Source organism: Rhinoderma darwinii, chromosome 8, assembly GCF_050947455.1.
Source record: "Rhinoderma darwinii isolate aRhiDar2 chromosome 8, aRhiDar2.hap1, whole genome shotgun sequence".
NCBI classification, from domain to species: Eukaryota; Metazoa; Chordata; class Amphibia; order Anura; family Rhinodermatidae; genus Rhinoderma; species Rhinoderma darwinii.
In genome coordinates, this window is record NC_134694.1 from 103817703 (window position 1) to 103839230 (window position 21528).

Here is a 21528-nt window from a genome sequence, read left to right on the forward strand (position 1 = left end):
TGGACTGCAGAGGAGCCGCCATGGCTGCCAGGAGCACGTAAACAAACTTATGGTCAAAGGTTTTCACAGTTACTTCCTGGCATGCAGAACACAGAAACTAGGCCGAATGTTATCATAGAGAAAGAGGAAAAACAGGGACGTCACCGATGTGTTATGTCACCATAACATAGCAACAGAAATATGTCATGTAAACAATGCTTCATAATAAAGATAGTCATGTAAAGTATAAACACAAACAAGACGGAGGCACTGAGGAAGTACGGCACGAACAGCTCTCATGTATCTGCATATATCCGTCCCTCTCTTCCGACCCCTAGCCGTCCCTCTCTTCCGACCCCTAGCCGTCCCTCTCTTCCGACCCCTAGCCGTCCCTCTCTTCCGACCCCTAGCCGTCCCTCTCTTCCGACCCCTAGCCGTCCCTCTCCCGACCCCTAGCCGTCCCTCTCTTCCGACCCCTAGCCGTCCCTCTCTTCCGACCCCTAGCCGTCCCTCTCTTCCGACCCCTAGCCGTCCCTCTCTTCCGACCCCTAGCCGTCCCTCTCTTCCGACCCCTAGCCGTCCCTCTCTTCCGACCCCCATCTTCTCATATCCATATATCTCATTTATCCATGCATATCTCCACACATAGTAGGGAACTTGGGTTCAATGTGGGATTTTCCTATATATTATTTATCCTCCTTTAAAGATCTACAGTGTAAATTAGACACAGAGGAAAGCCAACGTCCAAAGGGCATCCTAATAAGGTACATCTCATTTGTAGGACGTTGGTCCGTGACTAAACCACATATACCAGGTGTGACCGTGCCCTTTGGACTCCAATCCCATTATCAAGTTAAAAACACACACAATGTAAACATACGTTTTTGAGTGATCCTCAAATGAGTTAAGAATTATATCGCTGGGTAACCGCCAATATGGTTGCTGTAGGAGTCGTCATTCAGTGCTCCCAGAATTACCATTCAGCAATCTGGACATACTTGGCGACATCCCTTACAGGAGCAGTAATAACAGCTATATTAAAAAATAAGATTTTCTTTATTTTATTTTGGAGGAAATTTCCCTTTAACCCCTTAATGACCGGGCCATTTTGCACGTTAATGACCAAGGATTATTTTTTGTTCTTTCACGGTCGCATTCCAAGAGTCGTAACTTTTTTTTTATTCCGTCTATATAGCCGTATAAGGGCTTGTTTTTTGCGGGACGAGTTGTATTTTGTAATTGTACCATTTTTAGATGCTTATAACATATTGATTAACTTTTATTAACTTTATTTTAGGAGAGAATTGAAAATAAGCAGCTATTCCAGCATTGATTTTCACGTTATAAATTTACGCCGTTTACTATGCAGCGTAAATAACATGTTAACTTTATTCTATGGGTCGGCACGATTACGGGGATACCACATATGTAGAGGTTTTATATGTTTTCCTACGTTTGCACAATAAAAAGCCTCTTAGAAAAAAATTACTTGTTTTTGCATCGCCGCATTCCAAGAGCCGTGACGTTTTTATTTTTCCGTCGATGTGGCCGTACGTGGGCTTGATTTTTGCGGGCCAATGTGTAGTTTTCATTAGTACTATTTTGGGGTACATAGGACTTATAGATGAATTTTTATTTTATTTTTTATGGGGGGAATGGGAGAAAAGAGAATTTTGCAGTTGTTTTTTGCGTTTTCTTTGGACGCCGTTCATCCGGCAGTTTAATTAATGTGTTCATTTTATTGGTCAAGTTGTTACGATCGCGGGCATACCATATATGTGTATGTGTGATTTGTTTTGACAGTTTTACTAAATCAAACCACTTTTTGGGCCAAAAAAGTAGTTTTATTTGACTTTGACTGTAATTTTTATTTATTTTTTCACAAACTTTATTTAACTGTTTTACATTTTTTTTTTAAGTCCCATCAGGACACTTCACTATGCGATCTGTTGATCGCATATATAATGCTTTGGTATACTTAGTATACCGAAGCATTATTGCCTGTCAGTGTAAAACTGACAGGCAACCTGTTAGGTCATGTCTCCGGCATCGCCTAACAGGCAGATGCTGAAGACAGACCTGGGGGTCTTTGTTAGACCCCCGGCTGTCATAGAAACTCGACGGCGACCCGCGATTTGTTTGCGGGGGTGCAGATCGGGTGACAGAGGGAGCTCCCTCCCTCTGTCCAACACATTAAATGCCGCTGTCACTATTGACAGCGGCATTTAATGGGTTAAACTGCCGGAATCGGCGCGCGCTTCGATTCCGGCAGTTGCAGCAGGAGCCAGGCTGTGTATAACAGCCGGGCTCCTGCCGCTGATCGCATGGGTAAGCTGTCAGTACCCGCGCGATCACAGGACGGATATATCCGTCCTCCTGCGCAAACTAGCAGCTGCTGAGGACGGATATATCCGTCCTTCGGCGTTAAGGAGTTAAGTTTGTTGAACTTTTATCCTACTTGTTGACATAACTCGCTGGTGTGATCACGTAAGACACGGTGGCCTCGCATACAGGTACAGTCTTGTATGGTGTTTTAATACTAAAACACCCACATACGTTGGTTTCCATAGTAACCGTTGCATTAATCAAGAACAGAACATACTATGCAAAACGCAGACAAGTACTTACAGCAACCATCAATCAGGAAGCAGGCCGGAAAATTCCTGACAAAACCTCAATGGTTGAGCATTAGTAAGGCTCTGTTCACATCATGTCTGAGCCGTCTGTCGGACGTATACGTCAGGGCTATTCTCCGATGTATGCCTATCGGGACGCATTTTATGGGACGCATCTGTATACTCATTTAGCCTCCGTCAGTTAAATGGAGCCCTATGGCATATAGGCCAAACATAGGGCGTATAGATGCTGAATGATGATGATCTGGGTGGAGCGGTGGACGGTTATATTATATTATATGGAGAAATGGTCACAACACCACTATATATTGTGGGGGAAAGCATTCTTGGATACGCAGAAAATAAAATGTAAAAACATACCGCGCCCCCAGTATTGGGGTCTTTTTTACAGTCCTGTTATTTAGTATTTTAAGATTTTTTTCATGTGTGCTTAAAGAGGCTCTGTCACCAGATTTTGCAACCCCTATCTGCTATTGCAGCAGATAGGCGCTGCAATGTAGATTACAGTAACGTTTTTATTTAAAAAAAACGAGCATTTTTGGCCAAGTTATGACCATTTTTGTATTTATGCAAATGAGGCTTGCAAAAGTCCAAGTGGGCGTGTTTAAAGTCCTGCATCGTGTCGGACGAGCGAGGACACATCGGCACCAGAGGCTACAGTTGATTCTGCAGCAGCATCGGCGTTTGCAGGTAAGTGGCCGACACGATGCAGGACCTGGGGCAGGAAATGAGTGACGTCACAGCGTGATCTCTCGAGAACACGGCTGTGTCTGCACTGTCAGAAGCTGGGCGTTCTGAAGAGAAGTGGATGATACTTCTCGTCAGAACGCCCAGCTAGTAAAAGTAGTAAAAACGCCCCGATGTACGCACATAATACACGCCCAGTTGGACTTTTACTTTTAAACACACCCACTTGGACTTTTGCAAACCTCATTTGCATAAATACAAAAATGGCCATAACTTGGCCAAATATGCTCGTTTTTTAAAAATAAAAACGTTACTCTTATCTACATTGCAGCGCCTATCTGCTGCAATAGCAGATAGGGGTTGCAAAATCTGGTGACAGAGCCTCTTTAAGGTCTTGTTCACACCTGCATTGGTCTTTCTGTTGTTCTGCTCTGTCAGAGAAGCATAACAATGAAAATACCGGTAGCGCCGGTTCAGTTGTACGACGGACACCATCGGCACCTGACGAAACCCATTGACTTTAATAGGTTCTGCCAGGTTTGCATCAGGGGGTCCGTGGCTTTACCGGAAACAATAGCGCAGCGAGCGGATGGATTTGTGTCGGAGGCCCTTAACGAAGCCTCCAATGCAGATGTGAACCAGGCCTTACATTCTTTTATGCATGCGAATTGAAGAATTCTTAAAGGGGCTATGTGGTACTCACTACAGTATGGGAGTACACTTGCTAATATACATTCCGGTCCCCCGTCGCACTGATGAGATTTTAAATCTATTTTTATAGCGCTGGCGGGTAACCGGAAATCTGGTAGCAGTCTACCTTCATGACGACACGACTCTTCGTCATGTCTCCGGCCCCGCTGTACTCTACGGAATCACTGTACTACTGCTTGGACAGAGTACAGCGGGGCCAGTCACATGACGATGAGTCGTGTTGTCATGAAGGAAGACTGTGCAACTATACTCCGGTCCCCCGCCAGCGCTATAAAAATCAATCAAAATCTCAATCAGCGCGACGGGAGGGACCAGAATGTATATTAGCGAGTGTACTCTCATACTGCAGTGACTACACTGATAATAATTTTCGGTCCCCACAACCCCTTTAAAGGGTAACTAAACATTCAAACTTGTGACATGTCAGAAGTTTTGATTGGTGGGGGTCTGAGCACCGAGAACCCCACCAATCGCTAAAATGAGGCTGCAGAAGTGCTCGTGTGGGTGCTGAGCCACTTCGTTTCTGATTGGCTTTTTCCGGAAAGCTGATGTAGCGGAGTGCGGGCTCATAGACTTTCTACACTGAGTCTTAATGGTAAACATTACAACTTAAAGGTCCTTCTGGTGCCAAGTCTGCGCACTATAGAGCTTCCAGATCTAGTTTCAGGGGCTGTATTGTATAGTGAGCCTGGCATCCAGCTGGAGAGGACACTGGGAGAAGCGGAAAGCCTCTCAACCAGTCCGCATTGCTGGAAACACTCCTGGCAGTCGACTGAAAGATTACCAGCTCATTATAATACTCCTAAAACTCCAAATGTCCATTTTAGCTGGATGCCTGGCTTGTTATATCCAATGCATTTTTTAGAGTGTTATTGTAAAGTTTGGTAGCCAGATTGGGACAGGAGAGGGAAGAGATGGGGGACAATGAGGACTGTAGACGGTCTATGAATTGCCGAGTGTTGACAGCATGTAGATTTCTGTATGTCTGACAGGTAGGCATGACCGGAGGAGGCAGAGAATATTTGATAGTAAAGGAGAGAAGGTTGTGGTCAGACAGCGGGAGAGGAGAGTTAATAAAGTCAGAAACTGAGCAGAGCCGGAAGACCAGGTCAAGTGAATGCCCGTCTACATGTGTAGGAGAGTTAGTAAGTTGTGACAGACCTAGGAAGGAGGTTAAAGATAGAAACTGGGAGGCAGAAGGGGAGATTTGGTTATCAATGAAGATGTGGAAGTCACCCATGAGGAGAGTGGGTGGTTCAGGATACAAATTGTGGAAGCCAGGCAGCAAAATAATCCAGGAATTGGTGAAGCGAGCCCACCCTCAACTGCCACTCGGAGGGAAAAAACGGTGAAAGAGTGTGAGGGCATGGACTTCAAAAGAGGGGAATGTGAGTGAGGGGACCGGGGGAATGACCGGAAACATGCAGTGTGGGGAAAGAAGTATACCTACTCCTCCACCCTGCCTGGTCTCAGGTCTGGGGGCATGAGAGGTGTGGAGACCACCATAAGACAGAGCAGCAGGGGAAGCAGTGCCAGACAGGTGTAGCCATGTTTCTACAAGAGCCAGAATGTTGAGATAGAAAGGAATAAGTCATGAATAAAGCAGAGTTTGTTGCACACGGACCGAGAATTCCAAGAGTGCAGTGTTAAAAGAGACAGGAGAAGACATACAGGAAACGTTAAGGAGATGTGCAGGGTTTCTATGTGTGCCAGGTAAGTGGTAACCTTTTCACCATATTTGATTAATCCCCCCCCCCCCTTATGTTATATCGAGCCCTAACTCCACCTTTTTTGCAACTGGCTGCCGGCCCACACTACCAGCTGCTCCCATTACATCAAAAGGGAAGTTTATAACCAGCTGTAATAAGGGAGGGGGATGTGTAATCCTAGACTTTGCTCTATAAGGGATTCTGCATAGAGCGCTAACTCTTTAAGAGCCAGCTGTGCAGAAGTCGCCCCCCCCCCCCCTCTCCATGCTGCATACAGAAATCTTTCCTATGAATAAGATCTAGAGAAGACAAGACCTGGCTAGACATGTTTATAGCGGCAGTCTTGGATGGGTTGGGTGTAATGAGCTAATCGCCTCCATCCAGGAAATAAGCGTGGGGACGGTTGGACATTTTAAGACGATTATCTGCGGTTCAAATGGAAACATCCCATCCCGCAGGATTTCTGCAACATCCACCCGCCTTCCCAGAACTATACGTGTAGTGTCACCTTACAGAAGCAAACAGAGCAGCTGCCAGACTCTTGGAAGTCTAGTTTCTTCACTACACGGCTCATTTACTTTGCCATCATCCCTTGACAAAAGAAGACCCGCCATGCCGCTCAGTATTTATTAAATCAATTCCATTTGATTCTCCGTTAGAATCATCTTAGGGCTGCGATTCTTTGAGACCGACCGCACGGTATCCTACAGTTCAATTGTATGTACTGTATATGTGTTATAAACCCTTGCTCTTCTCAAGGAGCTAGAATTCAGCTCCAGCCACTGACTTGGCCTTCCCGAGGCCGGTCAGTCTTGCACCAGTTCTTACTCCTCCTGCCGGACAGGACTGCTCCAGATCTAGTCTCTTCTACGACCGCTACCATGGCCTCTGTACCATAGGGTTAGCACTGCTGCCCTGCATCACAGGAATTAATCTCACCAAGATGGCATCTGCATGGATTGTGCAAGCTCTCTCCATGGGTTCCCTTTAAGAATCCTGGTTTCCATCAAAATTCTTGTTAAATAGGAACTCCAACATCTGGCTCTCCAGTTTTTTAAAACTACAACCCCCAGCCTGCGGCTGACAGGGCATGTTAAAAGTTGTAGCTTTGCAATAGAGAGCTTGAGTGTGTCTCTATTGAAAAAGTGGGTAAAAACCTCTATGGGAGCTAGAACGGTGGCCATATTGGTTGTCACTCAGCTTTTCCAGGAACAGCTATAACTAAAGCTGGCCATGCATTAGGGATTTCAGACTAAAGTTTTCTGAATGACTTGTCGTTTATGGTTGATCTGTGAAGGCTGTTGTTTTGGACGACGCCACCATAAGTAAAAATGACAAACTACTGATCGATCTCGGTCTTGATCTGTGGCCTGGTCTGGGCTTCTATTGATGGGACGCAGGTCTGTCATTTGGCATGAATGATTTTACAAGACCCAACAATGATCGAAAAAAATCCAACACGGCAGATCAACGTTCCCATAGACGTGTTTTCGGTCGGCATCGGTCATGCTTGTTCAGGTCACAAAGAAGCAGAAGATGGTCTAAATCGGCCTTTTCAGCCCACCAAAACCTCTAGTGTATGTCCAGTTTAAGAAATAGTTGGACATTTCATGCAGATGTTTTAATCATAGAGGAAAATGCCTACAATATACTGAAGAGCCACATTTTTCAAGGCATAGATGTGCTATATTGTCACATATACGCGCTGCCTTATATATGTAACATGCCCCAGGCTTGGATATTATTAGGTTATGGAAAACTCCTGTCAACACATTATTAAAAAGCAAATGAGGTGTAAGTGTGCATGATACAATACAAAATCCACAAGGCTTTATTGAAAGATTCTCTTCATAGATTAAAATACAGATCTGAATAATTTATCTCTTTGCCCAATCAAAGAGAGTGTTTACCTTCCCCGGGGGCCCGGCTTTAATCTACTTTAACTAATAAAAGGGGCCCCCGACTCTGACACATCTTGTAACGACAGACAAACAAAGCGGGGGGGGGGGCTTTTCATTCACACCCACTTGGAGTGACCCCGTTTAGCAGCAGTATGTCATTCATTCAGGTACTGCTCTTGATCGTGTGCCCCTATGGAAATGCTGCGATTCAGAGGCTGGGTGGCTCATCGGTCCATCCAGGGTAGTGATGACGGGAGGGGGAGGGGGGACTGAGCGCTCATAGGAGGTAATTAGTTATGACATACTTCCAGCCACATCAGCTCACGCAGCTATGACCTATTTGTAAAGTCCGAGGCTTCTAAGCGGCCATGTCAGCTTTAATTTTGACTTGTCGATCAGAGGGTTAAAGACAAGACTATATCACTGCCCCCCCCCCCCTTTAAATGGAGAAAAATCCTTTTCCAGATAGAGGCGAAGACAAAGCCTCGCTCAGTAAGACCGTCATATATTCAGTACTGGCCATAGAAAGCTCATGTGGTGCACAACAGCGCAATGTAACCGCAGGCATCCAGTGTAAGGACCTTATTCTCCATGTAGAAGATTAGCCCGAACTTGGCTTTGCATTTATTGGAGAACGAAGTCTTAAAGTGCTCGTACACAGAGGACAGTCGGTCAAACCCACCGATTTCGGTGGGACCGGCGGACAATCGGATGTCTCGGGGAGTGTCCCGACTTTTCCCCTGTTGAGGAATTATCGTAGATTATTATTAGAGAATTAACCATGTGACGAACGTAGATTTTGCCACAGAAAGGATGGCGTTGAAAAGATCCTCCTTGTCCGAACTCACCCCTAGCGGCACACCTGCAATACAAATACAATTTACGGAAACCGTAAAGTGTGAAATAAGGTGCCCTTTAGTAAGATGGAACATGACAAGGTTTATATATCAGATGCAGGAATTGGCTCAGCCACGTTCAGCCGCTCGAACGCGTCAGCGTCACGGACGTGTGGAGAAACACTGACTGCAAGGGACATGATGTGTTCCAGCCTAAGGACCCCGTCATATGTCATAAAGCACTGCCCGCCACTGTGCCGGGGAAGAGATGACAAGGCAGCTGAAGGTGACAGCGTACAGAACATTTTAAGAATAATTTTCCTTTTGTCCTTCAAAAGAAAAAAATATTTGCCTTCTTTACTAAGGAACATACCCACCAATGACTGCAGCTAAAGTTCTCTCTCTCTCTCCTTTAAATCCTTTGCAGATGTTATTGACAGGCTCGTCATATATATTGTAGCTACTTAAGAAACCGCAATAATGACTAATTTATGCATTTTCAACCCCGGTCTACCTTCCCTATTAGGACACCCCTCTATTAGCCAGAACGAAGAACCATTGCAAAGAGTGCATTCCTTTTTGGAAGACTCGGTATGTTGGTGTATTACATGGTCACCCACTTATTTGAATAGGCACCATGCAATACCATTCTCATGCAGCAAGACATGTAAAGCAGAGGTACAGCAGCTTTACATGGCGATAACAGCGGATGGTTGAGATTTCAGCAATCAGCCGATGGCCCAGTAGGTCCTTCTTTAGTGAAGGGTCTGTCCAGATGTTTAGTGAAAGAATTCTATGTCCTATTAACGGGGTTGCCTCATTACCGAAACCCTATCCTATATGCTCTATTAGGGCATATGGATGTCATAGAAAGGTAGACCCGGCCCGTCGATGCATTACATGGCTGGCCTTTAATTAATGGCTAGCATGTAATACTACATTTCCCCTGTAGTGGCCACTGCCAAATTCTCCAGCAATTAAAGATGATCGCTGTGGATTCTACGAGAAGAGGGGGCTGTCTTCAGGAGATAACCATTTGAATATTGTTAAGGCCAAAACAGTCAAGCGTGGAGTCATTTTGTCTTTGTATTTGTAACATGCCATTACCGAGCGTGCTTATACGTACCTTGGAAGTTGTGGACCATTCATGGAATCCGTTAAAATGGTTGTACAGTATTAGGAAAAAAATGGCTGCTTCCTTTTAAGAAACCACACCTGTCGATGGCTTGCATCTGGTGTTGCAGGTCAGCTCTATTAAAGTCAATAGGACATAGCTGCATTACCACATACAACCTTTGGACAGGTGTGGCGCTGTTTCCTGAAGGAAGCAGTCATGTTTTTTAAATCCTGGAAAAACCTCTAAGTATATATTGAGGGGACCAGGGAGTGTTCTGAACTAGAATTTGCTATAGTTGGTATTTTCGGACTAGTTCGGAAGTCTACCTAGTGGCCTGGAAATATATCAGAGATCATGTATGCAGCGTCTGTTCACAAGTTCTCTCCATTCAGTTGACAACTCACTGGAATTACTTAGGTCTCAGTCTGAGGCTATATAACCATAAAATCAATTGTGAATTAGTTTATTAAAAAAAATCCATCCACACATACATCACCTGATATGTCAGGAGGTATGGGTGAAGGGCAGGGGGTTATCATCAAGCCTGAAAGAGCTAAATGTGGCCTTCTAAGGCTGGATTCACACGAGCAGGTTACGTCCGTAATGGACGGAACGTATTTCGGCCGCAAGCCCCGGACCGAACATACTGCAGGGAGCCGGGCTCCTAGCATCATAGTTATGTACGTTCGCTAGGAGTCCCTGCCTCTCCATGGAACTGCTGTCCTGTACTGAAAACATGATTACAGTACGGGACAGTTGTCCGGCAGCGAGGCAGGGACTCCTAGCGTCGTACATCAGTATGATGCTAGGAGCCCGGCTCCCTGCAGTGTGTTCGGTCCGGGACTTGCGGCTGAATTATGTTCCATCCATTACGGACGTAATGTGCTCGTGTGAATCCAGCCTAACAGAGCAATCCTGGGGAGAACATCTCAACAGAACAGGAATCCATACATCATCAATGGTAACTGGATGAAAGTGTCTTCAAAAGGCCACAGGAAGCGGGCTTCAGAAATAAACCTTTGGGTAAGTAACAATATCTAGTATGCCTGTATACATCATTTATGGAGCTCATACTAGTGACGACAGAACGCCTTTCACTCGTTTTGCATTACTTTGAATAAGACCACACTTTTAGAATTGTGGATGACTATTTGCACGGTTCAGTTTTTGCAAATGATCCCAGAAGAGCAAATGATGTTACCAGCGTGAAATAAAGACCGAGCGTGGCCTGTAAAAGTGGTCAGTCCATGTACCCCCCAAGACTAGTAGGATTCTCATGTCTGTTCACCTGATGGTATAGTTATTAGCCACATGTGATACCGGAGAACCATTATCACTACAGCATGCTCAAGTGAAGACCATAATCATTCCCAAACTGAACTATAAAAGTCACTTTCTAAAAATGGTGTCTCGCAGTACAGAGACCAAAACCTGCCTTCTCCTCTCCACTATACATTCAGTCTGCCTGCTCATTGGGATTTCTAGGGGGTCCCGCAGGGATATTGGTAGTGGTTTTGGAGTGAGAATGTCTCTCCGCTGGGAATCTCAGATAAGCTGTCTGCAGTGAGTGAGTCTCACTATCGAAATGGCACTGTACGGAAAACAGGCCCCCTCACCCCATCCTATCTTACTGCATCCTCACAAAGGCACGCACCCATTTACAATATGTTTAGATGATATACTTCAAGAACAGGCGTGCTCTTCTGAACCTGTGATTGTTATATAAGTGAATAATTCTTCAGTGAGAGATCAGCACTTCCTGCAGTTGATGCTAGTTTCTCATCCTTAAGGTCCGCAGGGAATGAGGAGACCCTTGTAGCGTGGAGCAATGCGTTACTCACTGCTGAGCGGCAACGTGACTGGACTTCAATGTGATTCAGATGAGAGAACTGTATGATCACATCCTGTCTCACTGACCACTGCAGCCAGAAAATTCTATATAAGGATGGAAAAAAACAAAGAGACCTCAAACTAATGTAAGAAGTGACATTTAGGACCCAAATTTAAAGGGGTTCTTCGCTCTGTACAAGAGCTGATCAAAAAGGTCACCCCAGCAATCAGCGGTTACCTTTTGGGAAACCTGGCAGTAAGTGTTCAATTTCCCTGCAGCACCACCACAGGATAAATAAAGCATTACACAAGACAGGTCCTCCAGTGCGATAGGCACTTTCTATAACCACTCTCCACTGCAGCAAAGACATGAGGATTCTGAACAGGGGACCCCAGACTTAACTTAGAATCCCCTAATCGGGTGTATGATAATGGGTTTTCTAAACTGAACAAACCTCTTTAAGGGGTTTCCTGACATTATGAAAACCTCCAGCAGGAGCTGCAAAGTATTAGAAATAAAAAATTAGTCCAATGCTCACCATTTAAATGCCAACATCGATGTTCCCTGGTCTCCTGGAAGACTTGGTTTACTTGGCCATAGTAATGACACATGCTCGATGCATGGCAGCTGCAATGAAATCACTGGCCATACTGACATCACCAATGTGGCCAGTGATTGGCTGCCAAGCTCATATATCGCGTAAAAAGCATCATTGCTGGAGCCAGGTAAACAAATACTCATGGGAGACGACATAACCATCATTGAAGGTACATAAAAGAATTTTAAAAAACGAGTACACGCCTGTTATTTTTACCCCTATGCGGCTATGACTAGGGTTCCTAAAAGGCTGGGAAAACCAACCGACTGAGTCATGTATTATTAGACTTTCTGGATTATTGGAATTTCTCTGTAGTTTAAACACTGCAATATGTCCTAGGAAGACTAATCTAATAAGAACGTAATGAACCCGCAGATATAGACAATTTACAGCTTTGCTGCTTATAACGGCGACCGTCATAGACCAGATCTGGGTGGAAGCTGAAGTGTACATTCTAGCAAATGATGTATGACGAGTGGACAGACTAAACACCCAGAAACTATTAGCTGGAGGGATGGAAAGAAAGGCCGTATACTTACCCTGTCTGGTGCAAGGAGAATTTGATAAATATACTGCTGATAATTCCCATCGCACAGCGCCCAGGATCAGGCTAGGAATCTCGTGATTATGAAAGGCATCCAAACAACCAGCGGCACGCAGCAGTACAACCTATTTGACATGCGGGCAGCTTCTTCCAGCCGACAAGGATTTCTCTCCAGTCTAATAACACAGGAGCTGTACAACAAAACGTCCATTAAATGAAGAGCGAGAGGAGATGATGAATGATCTGTATGGAACTCCGCGTCTGAATGTTTAGTGTTGTCAGGGAATAGAATACACCGCGTGCGTAACTTAATACGAAAATAAATTGAGAGGCATATTCTTCGGCACCGCACTGCTGCAGAGACCACTTAAATGTACGGGTACTTAGGATTATGCCCACTGTGCCACTTTATTACCCAGTGCTCCAAACAGCCCTTTTCCAATCATTGCAGATTTAGTGTCATATTCGGACATCCCAATAATCAGTTGTGTGACAAGGAACCAGGAATATTCGTTTTAAAGCTAGTACGGGTGATGACAGAAGAAATTATTAAAATAGAAAAGCACAGCGTTCATTCCCGCAATAAAATATTTGAGTTTAGCCGCCATGAACACTAGCTGATATTTCATGTGTGACCAGTCAGAGCCAAAAAAAAACACGAGTATATAAGACTGCATTGTCTGTTTAAGAAAACCTTGGAGCATATACCAGTTAAAAGGGGTTGTTCAGGTTTAGAAAAACCATGGCTGCTTTGTTGGTTTTGCAGCTCAGCTCCATTGAAGTGAAGGAGGCTGAGCTGCAATACCGCACACAACCTGTAGACAGGGGTCGCGCTGTTTTAGGAAGACAGCAGCCATGTTCTTCTAATCCTGGACAACACATCTAACCTAAAAAAAAAAAAATATTAATACGGTATGCCAAAATTTTCTCAAAAGGACGCCAGTCATTACATGGTATGCAAAACTATTTCAACAGTACAAGACTAACCGCAAAAAAATAAAAAAACGTCAAAACGATAAAAAAAAATAAAAGGATATAAATTGCACCATAAGAATATTTAATCAAACATCTATGGCCAGTTTGATTGTCAATAGTGGCAGCTTTAGCAAATGTACGCTAAACACAGAAGGCCGGAAGGGGAAACTACTCCCAATATCCATCAGATGCTTAGAAAAAAAGATTCAGACCAATGATGATTGATCAGTGGTTTCTAAAATTATACCACGTAAAAGCAGATCTTTGTCTATCTTACATTAGAAAACTGTACGGTGCCCGGTGGAGAGACATGTCCCAGAATATAAAATTAGCAGAGCTCGGTGCAGACTTTGAGCCAATAAGGAATGCTGGGAGATTTCAGCTCTGAAGCATAATTGAAGCTCTGGATTATAATACAGGATGTAAGTAACCGCAGAACAGTACAAGATAATTAAACGTACAATGTAGACTATATATCTATGTATACAGTGAGATGGAGTTGAAAAGTGGACATAAGATTCAAGAGGGCACTCTCCTCCAGTCATCTGAGAGCGCTTTATTTCTGAAGAGGGTAAGCCGCTAGACCGCTTGTAAGACAGGCTACTATTACATCCAATAAGATCAGCAGAATTATATTATTTGGAAGCAAAAGTAGCAATCATAATCATTTCATCTCTGAATAATTACGAAGCAATGAGTGGGCGACAAACGACTTAACCAGCAATCCTCATTTGTGCAGGGCTTGAAAGTAGGAAACACAATAATTTCATTCTTCTGCAGGAAGTGAAGCCGGGACGGGCTCTTGAGGAGGTCAAGAGGACAGGGAGTGGGAAACGGCAGATCTTACGGTTCCATTACTAAACAATGACGCCACAGTCCTCCAGAAGGAATGTAGTATTCTCACATAGCGCTCCGCTCCGCTGTTGTCCACACCTTGTTACTGACCAAAAGGAACACCACAAATGACTACAGATCATATTGTAGTTTCCCTACTAACAAGATAATTTTAACAGAGACGGCAGTGTGACTCCAGTGATTCATATACTTCATACATGTACTACTAACAGGAGTCAATAGGGCACAGGCACAGAGATAAAGAAAGCTTCTCCAGTTTTAAAACGGTTTGGTCTCAATTATAAAAAAAAAACAGCAACTTCCAAATATACATTCAGTATCACACCAAAAAACAGCAACTTTGCAAATAGCTTTGATTAAAAATATCCTGTTTTGTGTATACAGTTCCTATGCAGACCTTTGTGTCTCCATGGTAACAGACTACAAATGTAATTCAGTGTAGTCTGATCCTGCAGTTCAAAATCCCTTTCATCTGTCCCTTAAATAGCATAGCAAGGAGGAGGAAACCGTTGCAGGACCAGAATACACAGAGTTTGGTCTGTACTCAGTTTTTTTTCCTATATCTCCTATGCAGACCTTTTGGTTACAAACAGGAGATAAAGCAAGACTATTTGAAAAGCTGCTTTATATACATATATAATAAATTTTTAATTTTTCAGGAAAAAAATAAATGGCTGCAAAGGTAGATATCTTTTCACATGCAGTTTTTGCTTCTTGCAAACAACCATAGCCATTTCAGAAGTACTAAGAGAAGTGGACATCCTTCACTGGACGGATATTCGGTGCGTACAATTGCACTGACCAATTAGGCCTCATGCACACAGCCGTAGCAGTGTGTACCGCCCGTGATAACGGCACGGACGGCCGCAGTGTGTCATCCACGGGCCGTCCGAAATTCACGGACCTTGCACATAGACAAGCCCAGACCGTATAATTACTTGTCCTATTTTTTTTCGGTCTAGGCCAATGCATGGACCATGGAAACCACGGTCGTGTGCATGGGCCCATAGAAATGAATGGGTCCGCAATTCATCTGCATTTTTGCGGATTAATTGCGAACGCAAATACACGGTCGTGTGCATGAGGCCTTAGTCTTTGATATTGCACCTTATAAATGCTCCTATGCAAATATATTATTATTTACTGTACTAATTGAGTAGGGTGCAATAATAGACAGTAACCGTAGAGACTATTATAACTCAATGACCTTCAGAGATGTTGGAGATCTTCATTCACGTCAACACATACATGAGGACTAAACGGGGTCACATGTGCTCCGTCATTACACACTAAGTGATCGAGTGAATGGCTTCAGGGGGAATTTACAGACTAAGTAGCCGGTCCCAGCAGAGGAGAGACGGGGGATCGATTACTGAAACCTCTGCCTGTTTTAGGAGAGCCATCATGCAGTGATAAATAGTCTCAATGGGCTACGGCTTCCTCTATAATATTGGGAGAAGCAGATACTAATGTAACAGGACAGAGACTATTGAGTAAAGCTTGGCTTGTTATAAAACACACAGCCCAAAAATGTGTCTAATATTTTATACAATTTGGATAAGTGCTTGGGCAGAGTGCCCGCTTATTAGTGCCCATCACCACCTGCCGCAACCTCGGCACAATATTAATGGTTCCATTATATTCCACACTCCGATTGTTCAAAAGTAGAAGAAAAAGCGGCGCGTCCCCCACTATGTCAGGGCTAGAGATTTTAGTTTGTATTAACTTGTATAATAGAGTACCATGTACCGCTGCATGTTCAGGATTGGGATGGGTTGACGTTATTTATAGGACTGGGCAGGACAAATTCTAGAAACCCAAATGGTAAATGTATACGCAGAATTGGTGCTGGTACATAACTTGGGAGTCAATTCTTATAAGGTCAATGATAGTATATAAATAAAGGGCAATTAAAGTATAATGAAAAGTTCTACAACTTTCTAATATACTTTGGGTTGCACTTCTTCACCATTTTCAAGAACTTTGCTTACTGTCAATGAATGGAAACATTCTTGTTTACAGCCTTTAGATCAACACAAGAGTTTTTCCATTCATTGACGTCTCGAAGACAGTGAGGAATTAAAACGTACAGCGTATCAGAAAGTTTCATAATGTTTCTTACTGAGTAAGTTTAAAGAAGCACTCCACTTTATCTTTTTATTGCACCCTCCATTTGTACATTGGTGTTTCAGTGGGGTGCGATGTGCAAAAATACTTACCGATCCCCGCATCTTGTATTTTTTGGGCCCAGAGCCGCTCACGTGATCTTCCCTCTGACTTGGGAGCCAGAACGGGGCTCCATAGGAATGCATTGAGAGCCTGACTTCCAGTTTTCTGAAAAGAAGCGATTCCAGACCAGGTCAGAATAAAGATCACATGAGCGGCGCTGGACTCGAAAAACAACAAGATGCCGGGATCGGTATTTTTGCACACAGCATCTGAAACACGAATGTACCATTGGAGGGCGCAATAAAAAAAAGAAAGAAAAAAAACAAAAAAAGAAAAGTGGAGTGCTTCTTTAAGGTTTTGTTGTGTTTTTGATACAGTGTTTGTGTGTTAGATGTTGTGTATTTTTTATTTTTTTCACTTTACTGATCATTCTTTTTCACTTTACTGATCATTTCTTTGATCATTTTTAGAAATACTGTTACAGAGACTGGCGTATGAAACGCCAGTCTTCATTAATCTGCCCCTATGTTACTATTGCAGACAGAAAAGTGGGGGAGGATCCTGCTGCAGCCAGTTGTCTTACAGCCAAGCACAGATTTATGAGAAGAGAAGGAAATGACTGATCTCTTGGGACACATATAGAAGAATTCTTTATATATTTCTCAGTTTTGATTGCAACAGGAGACAGAATGAATTAAAGAAGAGGAGGAGATTGAGGGAGGAATTGCTGGGATACTTTGTGTATTTTTTTAATATTTAGTTTAATTGAAGAGTTTATCAGGAAGTAAAGGATGCTGGGATAAGAACTCATGGTGTAGAAGACGTTTAGTATACCATACCTTCACCTCGAGTGTTTACTTACATATTACAGAACAGAGAAACTAGTGATTTACGAATATTAATCAGAATAAATTGCTTTCAAGAAGTAATGATTAGAAACTAAACCTTTAGCTGGTGGATCCTGCAGATTTACGCATGATCCTCCTACAACCGAATATGTATGAGAGCTGCCAGACAGATGCTCAATGTCCACCATCAGGGAGAATGTCCAGTTCTGTGTTTCGCGTAGAGCCGTTTATTCAACTTCCTAATCTATAAGTGCAGGTTCAGCAAAGATGAATGAACTCAGAATAGCTGGCACAAGCCGCAAAATATATGTAGCGTTTCTTTCACTAACATTAGACATTGGAAACTTCGCTAAGTTCACGTTCGGAAACTATTTCTTAAGTAAACCGAAAGGTCCTCTACAAATATCCCGCTGGCACCTAGACCCGACTCCTGCACCCTTTATTATTTTATCCAACGAGACAGCTGCCTGCATTATGGAAAACTGGGCCGGGCAAGACTATCTGGCACTTAACCCCACCTGTATAACCTACCAGTCCACTGGTATAAGAAGTAAACACCTTTAAGACGGTCATGCCTGATCTGCCAATACGCCACAGTACATCGACTCATCTGGCAATAGGATTAACGCTAAAGGGCAGAAATGAGTCGCTTGCCACTTATCAAGAACACGATGGGTTAAGCCATTTGATACCCTATAAAGGAGACAATACAAAGCTGTAACGCTAGAACGCAAGGCAAATGCTTTTTTTTTTTTTTTTTTTTTTTTTAAAGAATCCTTCACTGACACAATAAACGTGTATAATACATAAACATCTACCAATACTGGAGACGCTTTCCACCTCAAGGTATTTTCTAAAAAATCTGATTAATACAGCAGAAAGGGAGAAAAAACACCTGGTTTGCGTTTCCTTGCCCCTTCTCTGCCCTTTGTTCATTACCAAGATGGTCTTGGAGGTGAGTATTTGAGTCGTTTGGGACAGACTAGTTGCTCGACATTATATATTTGACAACCATATATAAAAGACCAAGGATACACTGTCTAACAAGCAACCGGCAATCAGCTGGCCTGGTTGGTGATCAGTCACTGCATGGTAAAGGTAGTTTGACACAACGGCAATTCATATGAATTGGTAGCCATGTAATACATAGTTGTGCCAAGTCTGCCAAGGCTACAGCTGTCCTTTCCAGCGGATCTCGTCTTTCGCTAATAGAACACCTCTTCCTTTTTTTATTTAGGAAGGCCGTAATAGGACATACATATAGGGGGTTGTCCAGTTGGAAAAACTCACTTAAAAGGGGTTCTTCGCTTTGGACAATCCTTACTTTTAGAAAGTTTTCTTGATAGTAGGCCGATCACAAAATGTCCCCTTGCTGCGACCCCCCAGTGATCAGCTGTAATCTATGGGAAGAAGTGTTCAATTTCGCTGCAGCGCCACCACAGGGAAAATGAAGAATTACACAGTGTCCATTCTTATCTATGGAATGTCTGTGTAATGCAGGACAGGACAGGTCCTCCAGAACAAGAGACACTCTTTATAAACTCTCTCCATTCTAGCCAAGACATGAGGATCCTGAACGGAGGACCCCCCCCCCCTTCCAGCGCTACTGGCACATAATTCTTTAATATGTTGTATGACAACAGTTTTTTGTTTTTTTTTAAACTAGACAACCCCTTTAATGGTACAAGTAAGCCGGGTTCTAGGAGACCTCTAAAATCTTTTAAAAGGAAGGGGTTATATAGTGAAAACAAGCCAGGAATAAAAGTAACAGTCATACATGTTACATAAGGTGGTTTTCACCCAATCATTGGTCAGTGCAAACGAGCCCCAATTCTATGGGCTGTTCTATTATTGGGGATCGAGATAATCAATACACCAGGAGCCAGTTCCTCGTGAATATAATACAGACTTCATGATGAATAGTCATATGGTATTTTGTTGGCGCCTAGGAATTCTACATCTCCTAATCTTGTATCTCAACATAACTAGGTAAATTTGCTATTTCAGAAGCCTGGGAAAGCTGGATGGCAACCCATGTAAGGCTGGATTCACACAAGGTCATTACGTCCGTAATTGACGGACGTATTTCGGCCGCAAGTCCCGGACCGAACACACTGCTGGGAGCCGGGCTCCTAGCATCATAGTTATGTACGACGCTAGGAGGCCCTGCCTCGCTGCAGGACAACTGTCCCGTACTGTAATCATGTTTTCAGTACGGGACAGTTTTCCAGCAGAGAGGCAGGGACTCCTAGCGTCGTACATAACTATGATGCTAGGAGCCCGGCTCCCTGCACTGTGTAGGGTCCGGGACTTGCAGCCGAAATACGTCCGTCGATTACGGACGTAATGACCTCGTGTGAATCCAGCCTTAGACCTGTAAAGCTGGCCATATTATCCACCCAACTTTCCCAGAAACGGATGCAACTTCGAGATGCTGCATACAATTTTGGATTATATTGATCAAATTGGACCCCAGAACTAATACACTACTAGTAAAATAGGGTTAACCACATCAGTATCCTAGGCTTTATTTGACCACTAGGAAGGTAAGGCCAGGACTACACAGACTTTTTGCAGAGCTATTGATAGATTTTAACTATTGAGCTACAGCTGTAGTCCAAATGAGTTGCATGCAATCTTGTGGACTGCGACTGTCACTTAAGAGTTAAAATCAATCAATCAATAGCCCTACGGGTAGGTGCACGTGGTGTGAAATGTGTGGATTTTCTGCAAGGAAATTAAAATCTGCAGAGTATTACAGAAGCAGCAAATTGGATGAGGGATCAACAAATCTCATCCACACGCTGCGTAAAAAATAAGCAGAAAAAAAATGCAGAAATTGACTGAATTGGTGCGGATTCTCAATCTGCAGAAAGTCAATTTCTCTTGCAAAAACGCTGAATTTGAATTTCCAAACTAAAAATCCAGTCGAAAATTCTGCAGTGTTTCCGCTGTGTGGACGTACGCTTCCCGCAGCCCTGGCCTTATACCAACCATGATCCAAGGATCATTTTCACGTCTAACTGTAGTTACTAGGGAGGTTAACCCATGAGTAGCGCAGGATTGACTAGCATGGAAATATTATATCAACATTAAGTGCAAGTGTCTGAAATACTCCAATTCTACAAGTATCGGACAAGTAATAAGGTATCGAAGAAGGGGTTAATCGCCTAGTACCGATAGCTTTAAAGTAACACTAACATGCAGGTACCAGAAGGGTTAAAGCCACCACCATTCCCGGATGGCAAGCTTCTGATTACATATTAAACACAGGGAGGCGAGAAGAGGAAAAACCAGCTGAACTTGCAGCGAGTTGGGCGGCACACACCATAATATCAGATTTTCTGTCCGGGCACATGGAGTGTAAACAGTCGCCTGTAGGAGGAAAGCGGAGGTTAGGCGCAGGTTAGAAAAATATATATACACATAGCGCTCCTGACTCCTCCTAGCACCTGCGAGCCCGCCGCTTCCTGTCCCAAGGTCACCTCACTAAATCTGGCTTACCTGCCCGCACCGCCAAAATTGTTATTTAACCCCTAAAAGAAACCAGGGCTCAGAAAATGATAAAGGGACAAATGAAAGAATCACCAATAAGACCACAATTGAAGATCCCAAGGGGTAGTCACCCAGCTTTCCCAGAGTCCTAAAAGGCAATTATACCATGATGTGGGGGGAATGAGAAACATGGCTGCATAATGGTGCAAATATACCATTCTGGACCCTAGAAAAAATGGATAATAACCACTGTGGAAACTGTAATGGCAGCAAAATAAAGTAGTCACCAAGAAAACTTCTCAGAAGAAATTCCAAAACTTATATTTACTCAGATCATGGGCAATTAAAGTACCCGGAGACCCCCCTCTGAGCAATTTCAGAGAAAATATTGAGCTACATGGGTTGTCCAGTCCTAAGAAATCGATGGCCTATCCTCAGGATAGGCCATCAATCTCTCATCAGTCGGGGTCCGACAACCCGGCACCCTCGCCGATCAGCTGTTTTGCAGGTGCCGCAGCGCTGTTTCCTATTCATTTCCTTTACTGCTCGTACTGTGAATCTCTGACACTTGTAGCAGCGGGTGAAATCCACATCGTGTGAATACACCCTTGTAATAATAATCCCTATTGATATTGGT

At 43.6% G+C, this 21528-nt stretch overlaps 1 protein-coding gene across 8 annotated transcripts in view; it reads right to left on the minus strand.

The window, feature by feature from the left end:
* The window catches only part of SIPA1L3 (signal induced proliferation associated 1 like 3), a 114048-nt gene that overhangs the window by 49083 nt on the left and 43437 nt on the right, over positions 1-21528 (minus strand). Inside the window, exon 1 of one of the 8 annotated variants that reach the window (XM_075836072.1) lies at positions 16599-16689. The exons of 6 other annotated variants lie outside the window; for them this stretch is intronic. The gene's annotated coding sequence lies outside the window, so the exon portion shown is untranslated. Of the gene's footprint in view, positions 1-12544; positions 12730-16598; positions 16690-21528 lie in introns of those variants that run through there. One more of the 8 variants, XM_075836071.1, reaches the window with a different exon arrangement.